Here is a 9,844-nt window from a genome sequence, read left to right as displayed (position 1 = left end):
TTCAGGGAGAGGTTTTTCGAACTTCCCGAGGACTGAGACAAGGTGACCCCTTAAGCCCATATTTATTTCTGATTTGTGTAGAAGGTTTTTTGACATTACTCAAGATGACCAAACACAAGGGGAATATTAGAGGGGCACATTGTAACCTCCCCAACCCAGCCTAGACGTTATGACCAAATTGTGAAGATTACATTAGTCACTGAAATGACTAAGTAACCCTAATTCGACTCACTTTGGAAAAATCACGGTTGCACTTGAACTATTTTGGAAAACATACAATTATTAAGCCTCCTCTTCTTAAGCTTTATTGTTATTATTGATAGTGATGTTTTTAGAAAACCCGTTGTTTGTCGCTTTATTTTGCAAAATTTCGTTATCTTTGAATGCAGCGAAAAACACTATTCATGTCAGATTTCAAGTAGGTCAAGTAACATGAATTTTTTGGTTAACATGTATTTCCAATGTGTTGAATAATGTACGCGTAAAACCCAAAACCAAAAAGAAACCATAAACCACAGTCCAAAATAAAGTCTTACAGGCTAAAAATCGAATAAATTACTTATGGAAAATTTATTTAATGTAAAAATAATCTAAAGTCCACGATAAGTTCACATGCCAGGTCTGATCCTAGTCTCGATCATTACCTAAGAAGTTAAGCCAAGGGGGTGAGCATAAAATAGCTTAGTGTAAGTAAAAAACAATGTAAACAATCAACAATTTCATTACAATACAGTACATGGCAGATTTCAATAACGCATGAGTATGTCATGAGTATGATTTAGGTCTTTCTAGGTGAGGAGATATTTGAGACTCTTGTGACTCGTGTAAATAATACACTTCTCACCATACAAATAATGTATCCAAATCATGGGTTGGATAATTGCACTCATACGGATTAAGTTGTCTCGAGGCATAAGCCACCACTTTATCATCATGTATCAGAACACACCCAAACCCAACATACAGAGCGTCACTATATACTATATAGTCCTTACCAGATTCTGGCTGTATCAAAATGGGAGCCTTAGTCCATACAGATTTAAACTTCTCAAAACTTGCTTGTTGTTCATCTGACCATTTAAAAGGAGCATTCTTCTGTAACAACTTAGTCAAGGGGGCTGCAATTAAGGAAAAACCCTCAACAAATATCTGATAGTAATTGGCCAGACCAAGAAAACTCTAAATCTCAAATACGTTCTTTTGTTGCTTCCAATCCAAGATAGCTTCAACCTTTTTCGGATCCATATGGAAACCCTCAGCAGACACTACATGTCCTAAAACACAACTTCTTTCAAATAGAACTCGCACTTACTGAGCTTAGCAAAAAGCTTCATTTCACGCAGAATCTGCAGAACTACCTTCAAATGCTAATCATGCTCAGATTTTGACTTAGAATATACCAATATGTCGTTAATGAACAAAACAATAAACTGGTCAAGGAAGGGTTGAAATACATGGTTTATGAGATCCATAAATGCGATCAGTGCATTAGTTGATCTGAATGATATAACTAGGAACTCGTAATGACCATAGTGAGTCCTAAATGTAGTCTTGGGTACATCAGATTCTTTCACCTTAAGCTGGTAGTACCTGGATCTCAAGTCAATCTTAAAGAAGACGGCCGCACCCTTGAACTGATGAAACATATTGTCGGTCCTTGGCAAATGATACTTATTCTTTACGGCCATATAATTTAGCTGTTTATAATTGATACATAACCGGAGTGTCTCATCTTTCTTCTTAACAAACAATACTGGTGCGCCCCAAGGTAAAACACTGGGTTTTATAAATCCTTGGTCCAAAAGTTCCTGAAGCTGGACTTTAAACTCTTTCAGCTCTTTAGGTGACATGCGGTAAGGAGCAATGAACATCGGTGTTGTACCTAGTAGCAACTCAATACCAAATTCAACGTCCTGATTTAGAGGTAACCCTGGCAGTTCCTTAAGAAAGACATCCTAAAATTCCCTTACTATGTGAATACTATCCACGAAGGAATCAACTGCTCTCGTATCCCAGACATAGGCCAGAAACGCCTCACACCCTTTTTAGACCAATTTCTCCTCTACCATAGCAGAGATCACATTGGACAGATAGTTTCGGCACTCGCTGAACATAATAATTTCCTTTCTAGACCCCGTCTTCAATGTTGTTCTCTTTAAGGCACAATTTAGACTAACTTGGTGCTCCACCAATCTATCCCCAAAATCATATCAAACTTACTAAAAGACAGCGACATCAAGACGATAGGGAAAATTTTCCCATGAATTTCCAAAGGACATCTCCGATAAATTTTATCTACAAATGCAAATTATCCTAAAAGGTTGACTATCAGTTTTCTCTACCCCAATCCCTAGTTTTACAGCCATATTGCATGCAATATAAGAAAACGTAGATCCTATATCTATTAATACCCGTGTCTTACACTGTGTGGGCATTCAAAATAAGGACACACGACTGTGTTCTAGCCCGTGTAACTCACTGACTTGGGCTGGCCGTGTGCTAGGCTGTGTACCCTTTGAAGTAACCTCACACGCCCGTCTGCGAGGCCGTGTGCTCGGTCGTGTAACAGTCTGACTTGCAACCCTTTGAAAACTATAAGGGACACACGGCTGTGTGTCACACACGGTTGAGATACACGCCCGTGTCTCTGCCCGTATGGACGAAAATAGGCTATTTTACAAGCCATATTTCTCACCCAATTTGGCATCAACCTATATCCAACATTGTGCATATATACAAGCCATATTAAAGCATCCAAAACAAGTATAATCAAGACTTAAGCATATGGTATATTCACATACAACCAATATGCCCTTAGGCACCTCAAATGACAATTCATAACATGTATAATTATGTACATAATTTGACCAAATAAGCCAACAACATTCCAAGCAATTTGCATTATTTCATATCACTTAGCTACTTACGAAAACATACCAAAACTTCCCAATTGGTACAAATTATACCATTCTAAACTAGCATCACTATACATATATGCCTTCCACAACAGGACACCAATTCACATCAAACTATATGACATATCTAATGTGCACATTCAACAACTATTTCACACCATATATCAACCATATTAAGACAACTGATACACATCCAAAATATACCAAACACAAGCCAAATAAGTGGCCATAATTATAACAATACATATAGGCCAACATTAGCCAAAATAACCTATACATGCCATTATAACCAAACTTAAACCAACCAAAAGTACCGAGTGAGCCAATGAATAGTGTGATATAGCTTCGACAAGCTTTCAAATCGAACGAGCTTCTGATTCATTATAAAACACGAAAAATATCCCAGAGTAAGCATTTAAGCTTAGTAAGTTCGTATAACATAGAACTTAACTTACCATTTAGGTAAGTAAATATAGCATATACCAACTCAATTTGGCCAAATGCCTAAGCACATATATTCACCAATATGTTAGCCATGTAAAACACATATAATAGCCAATAAACATGAACGAACACAACTACTAAGCAAGTTTCATATACATGTATCATCCATTTGATGTTTCAATATATCATGTAATATCATTTTCATGTATTTCGCATATATACCTATAATAGTTCGTATCGAACTCATATAATCTCGTAATAGAATATTGCCCGTTGAACCATTTAGAATATTATTGGATACTTGTGATAGCTCACACATAGTGTGCTAAACTGTAATCCATCAATTCCTGTACATGTAAGGTCATACGAGCTATGAATCGATATGCTCTCACGAGCTGTAAATCTGTAAGGTCATACGAGCTGAGAATTGGTAAGCTCTCAAGAGTTGCAAATCGGTAATCTCATACAAGCTGTGGTGTGTCCGCAACACATGCAAGACCTCAACCAAATTAGAAACCCTAATGACATGTCATTTGTATCTTACGAATTTCTAAGGTTCAAACGGGGCTCGATAATTGTCGTACATTATCGGATATGCAATCAATATTTATACATGGAAATTACACAAATCACATACATATAATTCAATTAAAACATATAATTACTCAATTTAATTACAGGAACTTACCTCGACGAGTGTATGTAGATAGATAGGCAATTAATCTGAGATTTTCTCTTTGCCTCGATCTAGCTTCGTACGAGGTCTGTTTGGATGTATATGGATAAATTTAAGTCAATTTAATATATACTTCATTCAATTTAGTCCAACACACATTTTTTGAAAAATTACTATTTTGCCTCTATACTTTTAATTTCTTTGCTAGTTAGTCCTTAGTTCATAAAAATGGAAATTTACACAATTTCACCACAACCCACCATGATCGAATATCAAATAGATCCTTAGCATGTACAATACTTAAATTATTTCAAAATTTCACTATGTAATAATTCTTATTTTTCAATTTAGTCCCTATTTGACAATTTCATTAAAAATTCCTTTACAAAAGTTGTTTATCTAACAACAACTATTCATATTCTATAATCAAACTTCAAAACTCACGCATGCTCATCAATGGTAAAACCCTAACAGTTTAACAGTTTCAAAAATTAGTCCCCGGACTAGCTAAATTAAGCTACAACGATCCCAAAAACATAAAAATAATTAAAAACGAGACAAAAATCATACCTAATTGGACAATATAAGCATGGCTGAACCGTAGCATCCAAAAATAGTTTTCTTCTTTGTGAAAATCAGTTGGAAGATGATATTAAATTGTTTTATTTATTTTACCATTAATTACTGTTTTACTTAATTAACCTTAATAAACTTTAATAAATACACAAAATGCCAAGCCATTATAATCCACTATCACTATTATGGTCTAATTACCAAATAAGGACCTCCACTTTAAATTTATATAGCTATTTAATACCTTTAGCTATTAAAACTCAACTTTTGCACTATACGCGATTTAGTCCTTTTTATCAAATTGAACATGTACATGGTAAAATTTCTTAACGAAATTTTTATACTGAAATACTATCATGCTTTAGAGCATAAAATAATAATAAAATAAAGTTTCTAACTTTGAATTTGTGGTCTCGAAACCACGATTCTGATTTCACTGAAAACAGGCTGTTACAACTCTCCCCCTAAAGGAATTTTTGTCCCCATAAATCTTACCAGAAAAGAGGTTCGGGTATTGCTTTCTCATAGCTTCCTTGGGTTCCCAAGAGGCTTCTTCTATCCCATTTCATTGCCAGAGAACTTTTACAAAAGCTAAGTTCTTGTTTCTCAATTCTTTCATCTCTCGTGCTAGAATTTTGATCGGTTCTTCACCTTACGACATATAAGGTTGAATCTTAACATCCGACGAGGAAATAACATGTGAAGGGTCAGATCGGTACCGTCGTAACATAGATATATGAAAGACATTATGAATCTTTTCTAGTTCTGACAGTAAAGTTAATCGGTATGCAACAAGTCTGATTCTTCCAGTAATCTCGTACGACTTAATAAATCGCAGACTCAATTTTCCTTTGTGACAGAACCGAAGAACTTCCTTCCATGGAGATACTTTCAAAAGTACCCTGTCACTGACTTGGAACTCTATATCTTTACGTTTAAGATTCATATATGATTTTTGACGATCTGAAGCTACTTTCAAGCTATCTCAGATTACTTTCACTATTTATTAGTCTCACGAATCAAATCAAACCCATGTATCTTTTTCAAACTAAGCTCAGTCAAGTATAATGGAGTTCAACATTTACGACCATACAGAGCCTCATACGGTGCCAGTTTTATGCTCGACTGAAAACTATTATTATACACGAATTTGAGTAACGATAAATATTTCTCTCAGTTTCCTTTGAACTCTAATACACAGCAATGAAGCATATCTTTGAGAATCTGAATCACACGTTTAGACTGACCATCAAACTGAGAGTGAAATACAGTGCAAAAATGCAACTGTGTACCAAGAGCTTTCTGTAAATATCTCTGCCCGTGTGGATGAAAATAGGCTATTTTACAAGCCATATTTCTCACCCAATTTGACATCAACCTATATCCAACATTGTGCATATATACAAGCCATATTAAAGCATCCAAAACAAGTATAATCAAGACTTAAGCATATGGTATATTCACATACAACCAATATGCCCTTAGGCACCTCAAATGACAATTCATAACATGTATAATTATGTACATAATTTGACCAAATAAGCCAACAACATTCCAAGCAATTTGCATTATTTCATATCACTTAGCTTACTTACCAAAACATACCAAAACTTCCCAATTGGTACAAATTATACCATTCTAAACTAGCATCACTATACATATATGCCTTCCACAATAGAGCACCAATTCACATCAAACTATATGACATATCTAATGTGCACATTCAATAACTATTTCACACCACATATCAACCATATTAAGACAACTGATACACATCCAAAATATACCAAACACAAGCCAAATAAGTGGCCATAATTATAACAAAACATATAGGCCAACATTAGCCAAAATAACCTATACATGCCATTATAACCAAACTTAAACCAACCAAAAGTACCGAGTGGGCCGATGGATAGTGTGATATAGCTCCGACAAGCTTCCAACCTAAACGAGCTTCTGATTTACTATAAAACATGAAAAATATCACAGAGTAAGCATTTAAGCTTAGTAAGTTCGTATAACATAGAACTTAACTTACTATTTAGGTAAGTAAATATAGCATATCCCAAATCAATTTGGCCAAATGCCTGAGTACATGTATTCACCAATATGTTAGCCATGTAAAACACATATAATAGCCAATAAACCTGGACGAACACAACCACTAAGCAAGTTTCATATACATGTATCATCCATTTGATGTTTCAATATATCATTTAATATCATTTCCATGTATTCATATATATACCTGTAATAGTTCGTATCGAACTCATAACATCTCGTAATAAAACATTGCCCATTGAACCATTTAGAATATCATTGGATACTTGTGATAGCTCACACATAGTGTGCTGAACTGTAATCCATCAATTCCTGTACATGTATGGTCATACGAGCTGTGAATCGGTAAGCTTTCACGAGCTGCAAATCAGTAAGCTCATACGAGCTGTGGTGTGTCCACAACACATGAAGGATCTCAACCAAATTAGTAACCCTAATGACATGTCATTTGTATCCTACGAATTCCTAAGGTTCAAATGGGGGCTCGGTAATCGTCGTACGTCATCGGATATGCAATCGATATTTATACATGGAAATTACATAGATCACATACATATAATTCAATTAAAAAATATAAATACTCAATTTAATTACACGAAGTTATCGCAACGAGTGTATGTAGATACGGAGGCGATTAATATGAGATTTTCTCTTTGCCTCGATCTAACTCCGTACGAGGTCTATTTGGATCTATACGGATAAATTTAACTGAATTTAATATATATTTCATTCAATTTAGTCCAACACACATTTTGACAAAATTACTATTTTGTCCCTATACTTTTAATTTCTTTGCAATCTAGTCCCTAGTTGATGCGAGCTCGCCTAAGAAGCTAGGTGCCGAATCCTTGGAGCTACCTTCGGGGCCAATCACTCGAGCACGTGCCAAGAAGTTCCAAGATGCCGTAGCAAACTATATTGCTCGAGTGTGGAGTGATGGGTTGGCTGCACATAAAATGGACAGCTCAACTAGCTTGATTCGCACCTTCTTACAAGCTGATTTTAGCTCGTGTCAGCTCAATTCAGCTCAATTCGGCACTTAACTAGTTCAAGGAGCTGATTATATTCATTTTGAATAAATTAAATTAGTTGTGTTAGTTTAGAATCAGCTCAAATCATTTAATTAAATAAATGTGTTTTAATCTGGACATTTTAATTCTGCTTATTAAATGTGTCTTATATTAGTACATGTTTTTAATATGTCCCTATTAAGTCATAAATTAAATATGTTTAGTTTAATTACAAAGTTTTAATGTGTCTAGATTAAGACAAATTTATTAGTGGCTGCTAATTAATTTGTCTTAGATGAATTAATGTGCAGAATTTTAATGTGTTCAGCTGCTGATTTCATGAGCCTTAAATATGTCTTAACTAAATTTATTTGATATTTTTTTCAGATGAATCAGCTAGCTTAAATGCAAAGGAATTCAATTAAGGAGGAGCATGTATTTGGGCACATGCATGGACGACATTTAAAGTGCAGCTGCCTTGTGCTTCCAGCTGACTTTTCGTGCAACTCAATGGACTTCCAACTACTGTTTTGAGCTTCTCGAAAGGTCAATTTTGTGGAGAGCAATGGCCAAAGAGTACTTCATAAATTCCAGTAGCTAATTCAATTGGAGGCTGCTCATATTCGGCCAAAGAAGCATGATTTTTCAAGCTGTCTATTTCTCTTCTCCAAAACAACAATTAAGCTCTTTAAAAGCATTAGTTGAATGTGAATTTTCACCATTAAAAGGGCCAGCCGAATCATCTCTTCTAGAAGGTTAATATTAAGATTTTTTGTTCATGAATGTATCTAGGAAATTTCTAGGAAGTTTTCTAAAGAAACTTAAGGCATAAGAATCTCATTAAATAGGCTATTCGGCTGCCTTAGCTCAGCTATAAATAGACCATGTAATTCACATTTGAAGGGTAATGAACAATTTTAGAACTTTGTTAATTTGTGAGGTTGTTTTCAACTCTTGTTATTCTCCAAAGACTTGTGAGACTTATCAAACATCTTTGTGGCGTCAAACCTGTCTTTGTTTCTATCCGAACTTATCACTTTAAACCCAAAAGTGTGGCGTTCGATTCATACTGAGGTTCCTACCATCTTTGATAGCGGGTCGAAGTTTCTATTCACTTAACATACCCTTCCATCAACACCTTACCGACCTAAGCATTCTCATAAGTTACGGGTTAACACACTACTATTGTGTTAGTTCGGCCTTTGAATACTTAGCCCAAATTGCATCCATTGTTTTCTGATTCATTTCTTAAACCAACAAAACCCTTTTGAGCCTAAATAACCCTTTTCTTCTAACCTATTTTGAAAAGCTTTCAATTTACTTCTAATTCACGATCGGACAATTTCTACAACTCAATTCGTTCACAAGGTGAGTGCGTATCACTAGTTCATAAAAATGGAAATTTACACTATTTCACCACAACTCACCATGACCGAATATCAAATAGGTCCTTAGCATGGACTACACTTCAATTATTTCACAATTTCACCATGTAATAATTCCCATTTTTAATTTAGTCTCTATTTGACAATTTCACTAAAAATTCCTTTACAAAAGTTGTTTATCTAACAACTACCATTTATTTTCATCATCAAACTTCAAAACTCAAGCATGCACATCAATGGTAAAACCCTAATAGTTGAACAGTTTCACAAATTAGTCCTCGGGCTAGCTAGATTAAACTACAACGATCCTGGAAACATAAAAATAATTAAAAACGGGACAAAAATCATACCTAATTGGACAATATAAGCATGGCTGAACCCTAGCATCCAAAAATGTTTTTCCTATTTGTGAAAATTGGTTGGAAAAGATGATAATGGAAGATGATATTAAATTGTTTTATTTATTTTATTATTAATTACTATTTTACTTAATTAACCTTAATAAACTTTAATAAACACACAAAATGCCAAGCCACTATAATCCACTATCACTATTATGGTCTAATTACCAAATAAGAAAATTCACTTTAAATTTCTATAGCTATTTAATATCTTTAGCTATTAGAACTCAACTTTTGCAATTGTCTGTGATTTAGTCCTTTTATCAAATTGAACATGTAAACGGTAAAATTTCTTGACAAAATTTTTATATGGTAATACTATCATATTGTAGACCATAAAATAATAATAAAATAAATCTTCTATCTTCAGATTTGTGGT

This window comes from Gossypium raimondii, chromosome 13 (assembly GCF_025698545.1).
Source record: "Gossypium raimondii isolate GPD5lz chromosome 13, ASM2569854v1, whole genome shotgun sequence".
Classification (NCBI taxonomy): Eukaryota; Viridiplantae; Streptophyta; class Magnoliopsida; order Malvales; family Malvaceae; genus Gossypium; species Gossypium raimondii.
The sequence above is the reverse complement of the archived record's forward strand: the minus strand, read 5'-3'. Positions refer to the sequence as shown.